Source organism: Lissotriton vulgaris, chromosome 3_1, assembly GCF_964263255.1.
Source record: "Lissotriton vulgaris chromosome 3_1, aLisVul1.2, whole genome shotgun sequence".
NCBI classification, from domain to species: Eukaryota; Metazoa; Chordata; class Amphibia; order Caudata; family Salamandridae; genus Lissotriton; species Lissotriton vulgaris.
The window spans coordinates 1,395,920,366-1,395,934,107 of NC_141689.1; the positions used below are offsets into that span (position 1 = coordinate 1,395,920,366).

General features: G+C 41.9%; 1 protein-coding gene across 1 annotated transcript in view; it reads left to right on the plus strand.

Moving 5' to 3' along the window:
* The window catches only part of FRMPD1 (FERM and PDZ domain containing 1), a 1,126,186-nt gene that overhangs the window by 425,548 nt on the left and 686,896 nt on the right, over positions 1-13,742 (plus strand). The window lies entirely within an intron of this gene.

Below are 13,742 nucleotides of genomic sequence, written 5' to 3' on the forward strand. Positions count from 1 at the left end.
ATATGACTAGACCCCCTGAAGGGCATCCCTTGGTATTCTTTTTCGCGGGCACGTAGAAGTTTAGAAAGCCCTGGCGAAAGACTGGTGACACTGACCATGTTTTCCTGAAGCAACACAATATCGTAACGGTCAATGAAATCGCACCATTCTGGAGTCTCTATTTTATGTTGGATACCCGCAATATTCCATGAAATGAACTTAATGCTACCTTCCCTTTCCATATTACTCTTATTTAAGGGAATAGTCAGGTTAGGGAGAAGCGCACGAGGTGGAGAACTAACTTCAACTACGTTAATACTAGTATGAACAACTGGTGAGTTGTTCTCTACTGCATTAAAGGCGTGATCTCTAGGGTCAGGTATCTTGCCCTCACAACAATCTGTTCCTAATGTCGGGAGAGTACTAGTATTTCCATGTTTAACCTTTACAATCTTTGGTTCCCCTAAGCTCATTGATTTTTCCAGTCAATCACATTGACTTAGCCCTGAAAGGGCAGAGAACCTGTTTTCTATCGAGATTCCCCAATTATTATTATTTTCTGGCTTTTCTTATTACAGGGTTCCATTTCATTTTTAACAATGTTGGATTTAGAATGTTTCCCTTTTTTATGTAAAAGAAATCCAACATTAGTGGCACAATTTCGGTAGATCTACGCTGGGGGGGATATATATTAGCTAGAATGTTTGGTAAAACTTCGGGATCTGAGAAATGTAGCACCACACAATCCCCCTTAAACTTTTTGATGCGACTCCCGATCCATTCAACCCTTCTAGCTTTTACTACTTCCTGTGCCAACTGGTCCCTGCCTCCTGGTTTAAAAGCCATATTCTTTGATAGCCAGTGGAGTGATTTATTTATCAAAGAAGGGATGTTCTCTGCTTGCCCTGGTTCTAGTTGAGGGACGTTTGCTAGAACCAATATTAGTGGGGAAGCTTCCACTATTAATTCAACAGGCCCTTTCTCTATGTTGTCTAGATCTTTTGTACTTCTAGAGGTGGGCCCTGCAGAGTCCTCAACAATGGTAGCTGGGTTTGGGATTCCCGACCCCTCCCCCCCTTGGACAGGCCTCCACATGGTGTTCTGGAAAGTGTTTGCTGAAAAATCTGACCCAGGTGCAATTGTAGTAATTTTCGGGTCAACTGTAACCAGGTTTAATAGAGCAGTATTTGATCTTTCTTCTGTTGTTTTTTGCAAAAGTACCCCCAGTCTAGTAACCTCTTCTGTGAGCTGGTCAATTTTGCTTAGGAGTGGTTTGGTAATAATTTAAATTTTATTATCTATGGCATTCAGTAGCTTCTTGAATTGATCTTCGTCCAGATAAACCTTTCCTCCCCCGTTACTCCTAGTATCATCTCCAGTATTCCCCTGAGGGGAAGCGTCAGGGCGCTTTTTACCTGATCGAAGACCCCCCCTTTTTGGTATATTCTTTCCCCCTCCCTTTGTTACTCTAGGAGCTGGGACCGGTGTAGGAGTTTCTTCTTCCAGAGTAATAATGTCAGTATCAGTTGCACATTCGGGAGCTGGTTCATTGATTGCTACTAGTAATTGAGTCAATTAGTTATTATCTGGAGTCTGGAACACCTCATTGCTAATATCAAGAGCTGGGGTAGGTAGAGGCGTATTGTCAATAAGCAAGTCTGGCGAATAGCTAAGACCCAGAGATGATCTCCTGTCCTGGTTAATTTTGGCAACTTTCTGTACCATGTAATTGTCTATTGTATTAAGTGGAGCTGAAGATGTTTTTGCTTTAGACATTTTACAAGGTTGCAACAATGCAGGTCCGTGGGGTTTAAAATCAATATGGTATCCCAGTCACTTACAGGGAGGAAGGGAGTGTATCACTTACTTGAATAGTTTTGGGCAGCGTTCTTGGCCCTGCTCCTGCCTCTTCCTGCCGATGAGGGCCGTAGAGGGCCCGCCCTTTGCCCGGGCTTAGCTCCGGGCGTCCCGCGAAGCGGGTTTCTGCGCCGCTTAAGTGCGCCTCCTGGTGCCCTCGCGTTGTCAGAATGCGCGCCGCCGCGTAGGCTGCCGGGAATTGTAGTCCCGGAGCGGCGGCGCGTGTAGTCAGCTGTTGGTTGACTCTTGGCGGTGGCGGCGTGCTTCAAGGTTCCTGGCTGCCTTGATTTGACTCCTGGCGGTGGCGGCGTCTGTCAGGTAAGTAATGCTTCGTTTCCCCCCTTGCTTTTTCAAGAATACCTGCTAAGGAAGTGTAAAGACCTTAGGCAGCTGTTTAATCTAATTTTCAATTTAATGAGATGAATGGAGCCAGGCAAAACCAAAAACATTCATACTTTTTATTGTTATCAAACAACGTAGATCATAAAATCAAGACAAGTTACTGATGCCTCAAATAATTGAATCCTATGCTATGTGTAAGGTAAGACATCATATTACTTTGTCTAAGTATATTAAAATCCACACATGATCAAATTACAAAGAGGTTTTTGTGCATATGTAATACTTTTCACAATATCCATCAACATAGTATGTAAACCATTTCTAGGTATAAAAAGTGGCAAATTCTTGGTGAATTCATATCTTAACTTGCGTTTCGGTGACAAAATTGCCTTCATCAGGAACGCCACGGATGTAACCTAATTGGACCTGTGAAAATAATAGGCAAAGACAAGTATGCTTGGCTCAAGTACTTATAGCAAATAAGGTATTCCCCTCGCCGCCACTATATGAGGAAGTAAATAATTTAGGAAAGATGTACTGCTCTTGATAAAAACCACTGCCTATGTACATAATGGGTGCATATAAAAAAAAAGTAGGAAAGTGATCCTACTATCAATTCTAATGTACAACATGAATTGAAGTGATGACGCTAGGGCTAGCATTAAGACCACCCAAAAGAGCAGAAAACACCGAAATGTGTAGATGAATATATACAATTAGATCTACTATACAGTGTAGTCCAATAGATAGACAAGACAGAGAATTACACCCAGGTACCCTATATTCCAATGTGTAGTTTGCAAATAAGGTGGGGGTTCAAAAATTGTATGTACTTTCTATGCAGAGCAATGAATATCCAAGTGGACAGATGTGATCCACATATTAATAATATAACATATGCAACATAGATGTGTTTGGCTATAGATATTCAATGTCTACGTCCACATAGAACATGGATGGAACTGCTGTAAACAAAATTAAAAAATGATCGAAAAAATTATTGAGTTGTGGTCAAAAGCTTTCTAGTAGTGTTAAGAGATTGAATGGAAATGTAGAACTGAAACAGGTAGGGAAGAGCCACAAGGGCTAACAGCAAGTGGAAATGAAAAAGAGTTTGCATAAAGGAAAGATGAGGGATTACATTTGTCTATCTGTATACCTTGGAGGACAGAGCTCTTGATTCAATTTCCTTCCTTAAGTGCAATGCTGGATATCAGAGCTTGAATACATATGTCTATTCACAAAGATGGGGTCTCTTCATATTCTTAAGATGGAATGGCAACAAAGTTCATTATTTATTAAAGTTGAAGACCAATATTGGCAATATCACTATCAGTTACAATGAATAAAGTAGACAATGAAGGATCCGTGAAAAAACCCGTCTAGTGCCCATGGTATATCGATATCAGAGAGTAAGCGGAAATGAATTAAATACTGAATGCAGGGACATGGTCCACCATTAAACAAAAAAAAATGTGTATATACCTTAGTGCGAAATCATTACTTATGTATAGTGCAGTCGCATAAATTCAAGACAAAGGCTGATTCAGTTGTTTTGGTCCAGATGTTACAAATGAGAAAGAGACCAAACAAACAACTCTTCACCAAGGAGAAACAGGCTAGAGTGTGCAGGTATGTGTCTCATATCAATGTTTGATTGCCAAAGTGCCCAAAGTATTGTCTGTGTAACTGTTATAGTCGAGCGCATAATTATAGGGAAAATGCTTCTCCTTCCTACATGCATATCGTTTTGTTACCTGGTATAAATAAGTCTGTCCTGCGATGTATTTATTACGTACGGTCTGGCGAAGAGTAGGTTTGTAAGGTCCAGGTTTGTCTAAAAGGAGTTTGCTAGGATCAGATACAATTATATAGGGTTCCTGGGCAGATCAGTATCTGGTTATGCCAGATTGTTACAAACAACTAGACTGCTAACCTAGACATTGCCACAATCACGAATGGGAAGGTGGAGACCTGCTTGTGGCAGAAACCAACTTGTGTTTTATTGAGAATGGTTCCTAAATAGAGAACTACAAAATAATGATGAGGTCAAATGGCAGTTTTTTTAGAATCTACTCAAGGTGCCATGTGGCGTATACACAATAAGAGTATAATATGTTTTAAAAGTATCCTACGGTACCTAGCATGTAAGATGTACCACATGGCTTGCTATATTAAACGAAGATGGAGGCCTTTAGGAACTATCAAGCTCAGTCTATCTATATTAAGATATTCAGTATACAGTGGACCTGTACATAGGCTACACAGTGGAAAGTAGAAAGAAAGCAGGTTATATAAATTGTCACCCTGAATTAATGCATTGAGGACAATCCTTCCCAGACTCTACAGTGGCTGGATTTATGGCAAGATGGTGTATTTCTGTAGCTATGGCTGTTGGAGGTCAAGTTTGTTCAGTCGACTGTTACATGATCGTAGCCTCCCAAGAAATCTCACCATTGAGGCCCGCTTATAGGTTTCTAATTTAAATATCCAAAACACTTCTTGTTTTTTGCTATTTGGTGGCTCAATGGTTCTTGCATTAGTTCTATTTTATCTAAAGTAAGCCATCTTATGTCGTCGGCAGTGTGATGGTTTGAGAGATATGTTCTACCAGGGGGGCTGTGCTCTTATTTGTTCTTACTGCTGAGCGATGTTCTGTTAACCTTGTTGCCATCGTTTGAGCTGTCTCTCTTACATAGCCTAAATTACAGGGGCATAGGAGAAGATAAATCAGGTTCTCTGTTTTATAATTCATAAATTTCTTTGGTGTAATCCTGTAGCTAATATGTGTAAATTTATCATTCTCAATCACTGAGTGACATGCTTTGCTCTGTTTACATTTATGTATGCCTAATAACTGGGTTTTTCCGTTGATTGTTTTTTGTATAAAGGGCACATCATTCTTTATCCTAGAATTAACCACACAATCTTTAATGTTTTTATTGCGTCTATGCGCAAACAAAGGTTTAGGAAGAGTGGCTTCTGATGTGGCTGTACTATTCAATATATGTCAGTTGCTACTGATGATTTGTCTCACTTTTTCGTTCATCGTAGAGTGCTTCGCAACACAAACCAGATTGGAAGTAGTTGGCTTCTGTTGTTCCGTAAGGAGATAATCTCTGTTAAAGAATCTTTTTTCTTTTGAACGCTTCTCTAAATAATCATCTAGGATATCCCCTCTGATAGAACATTTCTTTCATGGCGTTGGCTCTGTCATCAAAATTGGACAAATTTGAACAGTTCCTGGGAAGTCTCAGGAACTGACCAAATGGTATGCTCTGTTTCTGTGCATGCAGATGGTAACTATTGTAACGTAATAATGTGTTGCTAGCTGTCGGTTTAACAAATAAATTGACTTTAAGCTGTCTAATGGTATATCGGATTACAATATCTAGAAATTGAACTTGGTGTCGGCTAATATGTTCTGTGAATTTAAGATTGGGGTCACAGAGGTTCAGCCAGGGAAGAAATTGTGAAAGGTGTTCATTAGTGTCAGTCAAAATGAAGAAAATGTCATTCATGTCACTTGACCAACGTGTAACTGATTCATAAAATGGAGCTACTTCATTATCAATGTTCTTATGTTCGAAGCGGGCCATGAAAATATTTTCAACAGAAGCTCCCATACAGAACCCTTTTGTCTGCTTGAATAAGCTACCACTAAATTCAAACATATTTTCTGAAAGTACTAATTGGGGGTAGTCAAGAACAAATGTTTTTGGGCAAATGATATTTTGTCGGTCGATATACCAATCTATTGCTTCGAAGGGTTTATCCTGAGGTATATTGCTACAGAGTGCTTCTATATTCAAGGTTACCAAAATCTCAGTATTCGCATTAAACCCGCTAAGTAAGTCCATGCATGACAGTAAAAATTCCATTCTTCAGGATATTTTGTGACCCATGTTTGCTGATGCTAATAATAACTTGATTGCTTGGAAAATCAATTTTTGTTCAGATGACCCATAGGCTCATTCCAAACCACAAATGGCCAGGGCTCATCCAAAACTCTTTCAGTCCCAGGTCTGAGGCACATTTTGTAAACCTGTCTGCCAAGGATGTGCGTGATTGCATTTCTGGTGTGGACCAGAATATGAGGGACTGTCACCAGAGACTGCCAGGAGGGGTGTACCTCCTTCTGGAAAAATGCACTGTTTCTAAGAGCAGATCATAGATTAAGCCCCACCCTAAAGGGTAAAAGTATGCATGTCTGCAGAACCATCTGATAGCCTTGATTTTGCGCTAGTCAATCACCTGGTCTTTGCAGCTTAATCCATATAAAATAACTATTTCCCGGTTCAGCAAAATAAATGAATTAGCTACTGGCAAGCAGTGCTGAAAAAACGTATCTACCTGTACATTTCCCTTTCCCACTACTCCATCTACTGTCTCTTTCATTCCCGCTTCCTCTTCTGCTTCCTCTCTCTCTCTATCTCCTGGCTTTTCATTGTCCCCCTCTTTTCCTATCCTCCTCCATTTCTGTCTCATTCTGCCTCACATCTGTTTCTAACTCAGACTCTCTTTCATGCTTCACTTTTCCCTCCTCCACACCCTTCTTGAGAGAAGAAGAAGAAGGGGGCAGAGCAGGATTCAGCGTGTACATTTCCCATTGTGGTGTAAAGAAGTGAGTGTACTTCCTCCTAAGCTAGTCAACTCATTTATACTTGGAGAATGTGTGTTGTAGTCTTCCAGCTGAATAGTTAAAGAAGAAAATAGTAAAGTAATTTGAAAAAGAATACTATTTAAACAATGATATTACTGGGTACCTCTTGGGATACGTGTCTAAAGAACGGACGTGAAATGTGAAGACTGGATGTTTGTTTATTTTATGTGGAGTGTGCAGTATATGGCTATGACCAGTCTATGATTGGATAGTGATCCAGCGTTTTTGGGGCCCACTTTTTTACCATTGGTCCTCCGATAGACCTTTTATTTTCTGCCTGAGAGGTGATGGGACGTAGCATTACATCAATCAATTTCCATTAACAGTGTAACCCATTTCCCTACACAATAAGGAACAGGAATCATTAGCTAGGGTTAAGAAGGTTTTTTGTTACAAATTAAGAATCAAAATAAGATACACGATTCTTAACACCATGCTATAAAGATACAGAATTACAATGGGAAGGCCTAACCTCCTAAAGAGGTTTAGGAGGACTAAAATCAAACTGACAAGGAGTTCAGTCACTGCAATACAAAGGATTAATAAAAGTATTTGATGCTGGGAGAAGAGTCTCAGATTCCTTCTTCTGTACGTGGATAAATCTAAATAACCTAAAGTAAAGTCAAAGCTAAAAAGATGGTTCTAAAGTCTAAAGGATCTGAAAAAGTATGAAATTCAATGAAGAAAAATAGAACTAGGTAGGGAAGGTGTTAGCATTTCAGAAGCTCAGTCAAGAGTCTTCTTGGGTCAGGAAAGTACGTTTTAGCCGAAGTCACACTCAGCAAAGAATCAAAGGAAGCATAGAGGCCTAAGCTTCTCAAAGTCCAAGGAAAAGTTCTCTAAGTGTTCTGGGGAAAATCTGAAGGTACCTGATCTCCAACGGTGTAAACTGTAAGGGCCTGATTATAAGTCTGGCAGTCCGCAGACCACCAGACTCACGGTCAGGGCCGTTTCTAGGTGTGGGGCCGCCCTAGGCGAGAATTGAGAAATGCTGCCCCCTCCCTTTTTCTACCATCACTCTCTCCCCCCAGAGTCATCCAGGCTAGAAGACTAAATGCATTAGATATAAAAGAACTTGTATTAAACAATAAACAATAAAACACATCAAACATTAAATAACTAAATAAGCACTGTTCATATTTGAAGGGGTGTGGAATGGAATAAAATATCTACTTATCCCTGGGACAGGTTGCTTCATAAATCTACTTGTCCTGTAGCAAAATCCACTTGTCCCTTTGGTGCCATGTAGTGCAGCGACACATTTTGGCTGCAATCTCATTATATAAGAGCTCTGATATAGCCTCTCTGATTATGCCAGGGCTCATACCATAGTAGTGTTTGAATGCTTGCAATCCCTTTATGTTACCATGTTTCCGCATATCAACATACTGGGGCTGAAGGTAGCGGTAAACAGTTGTTTCAGGATTAGAATGCCCCTTTGTGTCTGTGCAAACCAACTAACTTGCATGTTTTAAGGGTGTTCAACAACTATTCTCTAATATTTTCCCTTACTGAGAAATGCTGGAAATGTATTTACTATTTCTTGTCCTACTCCTGCAAATTCTTGAGAATTCACGAAAGCCGTATAGCTGCACTTAATGCAAGGACATATACCATGGGTGCACTTTTGAAACTTTAATAATTGGGCCCTAATTTGGTCATGACCTTGACCTTTTACGTTTATTAAAATTCTGTATCTCTCTCTCTATCGGCTGGCTTCATGAGGAGCATATTGGAACACAAAGTAGTTTATCTGAAGGAAGTCCTTCCATTATAGAAAAATCTACTTTACATGACTATGGAAGTGCCTTCCCAGTGTGTTCTTTTGAGAGTCTGCCATTTATTGCAGTATTATCCTTCTACCTGTGTTTGGTACTCGTAACATGCACACGTCACTTTTCTCTTGTAACACACTGTTTTGTACCTCTTACATTTTGTTTGCTTTCGATACCTGCACAAGTGCCACCAGTGCCTACGTAACATTTGTTCTTGTGTTTGAGTGTCCTCCATATATTGCAATATTATACCTCTATGTTTACTTTGTACGCTTTTGTAACCTGCACACATGTCACTTTTTCCTCCTGTAATGCACCGTTTGCTACCTCTTGTATTTTGTTGGCTCACGATTGTCACTTTTGCCTCATTTAATGTAACATTTGCTTTTGTAATTTGTTCACTTGTAATGTTCTCATGTATCAGTTCTGTTCCTATTGTGAAGTGCTCTGACACCTTCGGGTAAAGTCTGCGCTATATAAAAACGCATAAATGAGATAAGGGGTCCTCTGCTCTTTCTATCTTCTGCACACTCTCTTCGTGCTTCCTTGACCCCCTCTCCTGTGTCAAACTACTCCTCCAGGCTCCAGCCTCGCTCACATGCAGGGCCAGGGAGATAGATTCCATAAGCCATCATCACATCACCTCAGTCACAGGCCGGAGCGGAGGCCTGGACATGGGGCCGCCACCACCGCCATCTTATGATTTCAAATCAGTCTCAGATCTTTTTAGCCTGCGCCTGGCCTGCAGCCTGCTGCAACAAACAGACCCACCCCACCAGCGCCACCATCCAAACCAAACTTCACTCAGACACCCAGCGGCGTCAGTGCTACCTAACCCAGCTCCTGCTCATGCTCACTCAGTGTTTTGCCTGCGCCAGCCAAGCCCACTCTGGCCGTGACCAACGCACCTAACTCATCTCTGGCCAGGATTACAGTGGTACTCATGGGGGATGGGTGCAGCACTGCAGCACATCACGTGCCAATGACGCATTGTCTGCAGACTTTCGAATGTGAACACTAAAGTTCTAATCCCCAGTGGCTTCCCCAGTTGACCCATTGTGTGACCCTATGCATATTGTATGCACCTGGGCACCGCTTTCTCATTGGCACTTTGTTTATATGAAGGTATCTGATTATTGATCATTCATTGTTTACATTTGAAAAATATAATACAGAATTGAGATACAAAAGAAAATGTCTTATTTGTGACTGTTAAATAAATGTTAGTGTGCCTCGAACCTGCCATTAATTCAGAGGACCTTTTGCGAGGTATGTGGATTGTCACGCTCGTAACACCTCGGGGTGATAAAGAGGATGTTCGGGGGCGGGTGAAGGGTAGGTGTGGCGGGAATGCACTGTGCAAATGGTGCTAACACCCACAAAGGTGCCCCGTTTGTCTGTATTTACCAGCATTTGCAATGCTTTCGCACACCTATCTACCCTCACAAACCTGCACCAATATACAAGAGGCGTCAGCTGTAGCCCCCCCCCCCATTTCATTTTACAGATGCTATAGAGGAAATTATGTATTCACAGCGGAAATTATTTTCCAAGTGAAGAAATAATACATTACATTTCGAAGTAACCGCAACTCTTGCGTCTGAAAATTTCACACTATTCGGATAGTCCGCCCTCGTATACTTGAGACAAATAGTCACACGCAAGGAGCGCGCGGCGATCACAGTTTTTCCCTGTAGCACTCCGGTGTACCAATTTGTGTAACACAAATGTCTGTGATCCTCATCATGCTTGTTATTCAACAACATTAGAAGTGCTTAGAAATAGACAAGCGTCATCACTAAATTAAACCCTCGGCTGACCGCGAGGAGTGGACGGGCTCAGAGTCGGAGATAACAGTCAGAAACTAAACAGATAATGGTTCACCCGCCCGCCGCCGCCAGTCATTTACAACACAACATTAGCATAGCAAGCAGGCCTGAGTGATGATGAACAACGTCATTACTCATTATTACATGATGATTCTTCATTTGCAATTGAATTTGCATGCAATATGCATCCGATCCGAAATATATATTTAAATGTATTTTCGCAGCCAGCGGCCTTCTGACTGACTCACCGGTGCGTGCACTGCTCAGTCACGACGTTACGTATGCCCCACGACCACTGTGCTGTTTGGAGGGCCCAGGGCCGGTGGGAGACGGAGTCGTGACCGGACAAGCCAACAAGACTGTGTGTGGCACTGGCAGCAGCAGGGTGGCAGCTGCAGTATACTATACTAATTAAATTGAATTAATGGCCACGACACAGGGGGAGCAGCGCGCCAGCCGACACACACAGTCCGACCGTCCCCCGCACGCGCCGAGAGAGATGGTGGCACTGGTGCGCCGTGCGCGTCACCGTCACTGGGCTGCCCTCCCTGGCTGAAGCACTGTTCATGGATTGGCTAAAAATGGTCCCCAGGGCCGTCATTGGTAGCGATATCCAGCGCTACAAGATTGACGGTCCTGGGGACCCACACTTACACTAGTGTGTCCGGGCCCACACCCCACTCTACACACACACGCTACCACGGATCGGTGCGCGCCGCCCCCGCCCCCACCACTAATCTAGGGTGTCGTGTGCCACTCGGCTGAGGCTCTAAACTGTCTGCGCAACACCAACATCAATCATGATGATATCTCACTCGTAAGGCAGCAATTGCAAACAGCAGGTGCGCTTGCACAGTGTCAGTGCACTCGGACTCCACTGAATGATTGATTTCCTGTTTCCTTCCAGACCAGTGCCACACACAATAAAATGCCGCCCTCACCATTTTGCTACCCTAGGCGGCCGCCTACTCCTGCCTAATGGCAGAAACGCGGTTGGACTGCCATTGCAATGAGCAACCGCTAGAGATCCACAATGTGGTGCAGCAGTGTTTGGCCTCAGTATGCTTGGCGGGCCACTGCAGCCCTGCCCAGCATAATACGATTTTCCTCTGTGCCAGCTGTCTCATGGCGGTGAGCCTGCTAGGAAATTGATGGCAGAGAGGACATTTTGGGGGCCCTCACTGCATGCGAGTGCATGCAGGGTGGCCCATGGTGTTCCCCCTGTGTATATGCACCCCCGGTTTCAGCACGTCATGGACTATATAGGCCATGCCATGCTGGAACACGCTGTTACTGACCCACAGCTCTGCCTTTCTAAGGCTCTCCTATGAGCCTTTAGATGGCAGCACCGTCGGCCAGCCCCTTCAGGACCGCCCACCCGGATTATAGCTCGTAATCTGTAAGGCGATTGGCAGTGGAGTTTGGAGGTGTGGTAGCAGGGCGGAGACATGCTGCACTGATCCCACACCACCAACTCAAAATCAGACCCTAAGTTATAACAAACGAGTCTCCTCAGCAACACCCCTTGGCAATCATCATAAATGGGTCTATTATCTTTCTCCACTTCTCACATTGTAGACTGCAACATTTGCAAAGTATCTCACACTGGACATGGGAACGACATTGTCTTCTCTGACAGGCCAGGGTGTAACATTTCTAAATAGTCCTTCAGTTAACTCTCTACCTCTCCATGTTCTTTTGTCAAGGTCTTCTTCTCAGGCTCTCTCTCTCTATCGCTAGTAGATTAATGTATATATTCTTCAACTAACAATGCTCATGAATACCTGCAAGAAATATCATGTTAACAGAAAATGGCAAACAATATTTGTGCAGCACGGTAATCAGGCCTACTAAAGGCAGGTTAAAGTATTAACTCAATGGTGCAAATTTAATATGCATGTGCACATTTAAACACAAATGAATATCAATGATCACTACATTAGATTCATATTACATACAGAATACAGTAAAATCTTCAATGTATGTGTGTCAATATGTCTAGGAACTACATTTTTATTGCAATGCTAATATAAAACATTAGTGCACACATTACATAATTATTTTTGTTTCTATGGTAATCATATTCTACGTATATGTGGATGGTTTCTATTCAAGTCATCTAAACAGTAAATGCCTTTTAATGTATTAATATGATAAACAAAAAGAAGTGCCAGAACTGGAATATTGATTTGACCTGAAAGTTTTGTTGATAAGTTAGAAAAATAGATTCCAACCTACGCTGTTGCTAGTTAATAGCAATTTATTCAATTCTTTTCACAAGGACAATTTTTAACAATTTAGTACATTTTGTACAACACTACACCATTATATATACAGTACTCATTCACCTAGTCATCCGTATCACAAACATACAAAAACAGGCATCCATATATACATACAATTTCAAAATGATCACAAAAAAAGGGGGAATAACAGCACAAAGATTGGGAAAAGAGAAAAACAAAGACAACAAAGGCTGCTCATACAATGTTCATCTGTAATATACCATAAATCTATACATATATACAAAAATTAAAGATTAGTCATCAACCACTTAGATGATGTCACACATTGTATATACACATGTACAGGGTATCAGAATTCACAGTTATTTTGAATTATTAGTTTTAGGGGGGAGCAGCACTCTGCAAGGGGCCTACGCGTTTCGAGTCCTATACAATGAGGGGACTCTCATCAGGGCCGGGGGAGTTTATCTAGAAAAGAAGAAATTGGGATATCTTTAATGTCAAGACCACTGTCGAAAGATTATAAGCAATAGAACATCGTTATCTCACTCAGCTTACCCTACTGGTCTGCAAGGCCACTTCACAGGTAAGGAGAACTGGGGTGCAGGCGGTCGCGCTCACAGGGGGTGACGAAGTAGCACTGGGGGGTGAAGGGTGAAGGGTGGCGGTTAATGTATTAAGGCACACATTATGAAAGTTGAAATCATTTCTACAGTGAGTTCTTGCCTACTAAGTAAGAATGGTTGATTCATCAAGTCTTCAGAGACTATATCAATTGATATGGCTAAGGCACACATTATGATAAGGTTCACTAATCCTACAGTGACTGCACATTAAAAATAATGTCAAGTGCAATACTTATTTTAATATTGTTTGACAAAACATGTGCTAAATGCACATTGATGTAATGTATCTGTTATGAAATTGTGACGTATTTTGTGATGTGTAAAGGATGGACACAATTGTGCTGCACCAATAGTAATCTGGGGCCTGATATACAAAGCTTATTTTAGGTCAGAAATGGCCTGATTCGCAGAATCAGGCAGTTTGT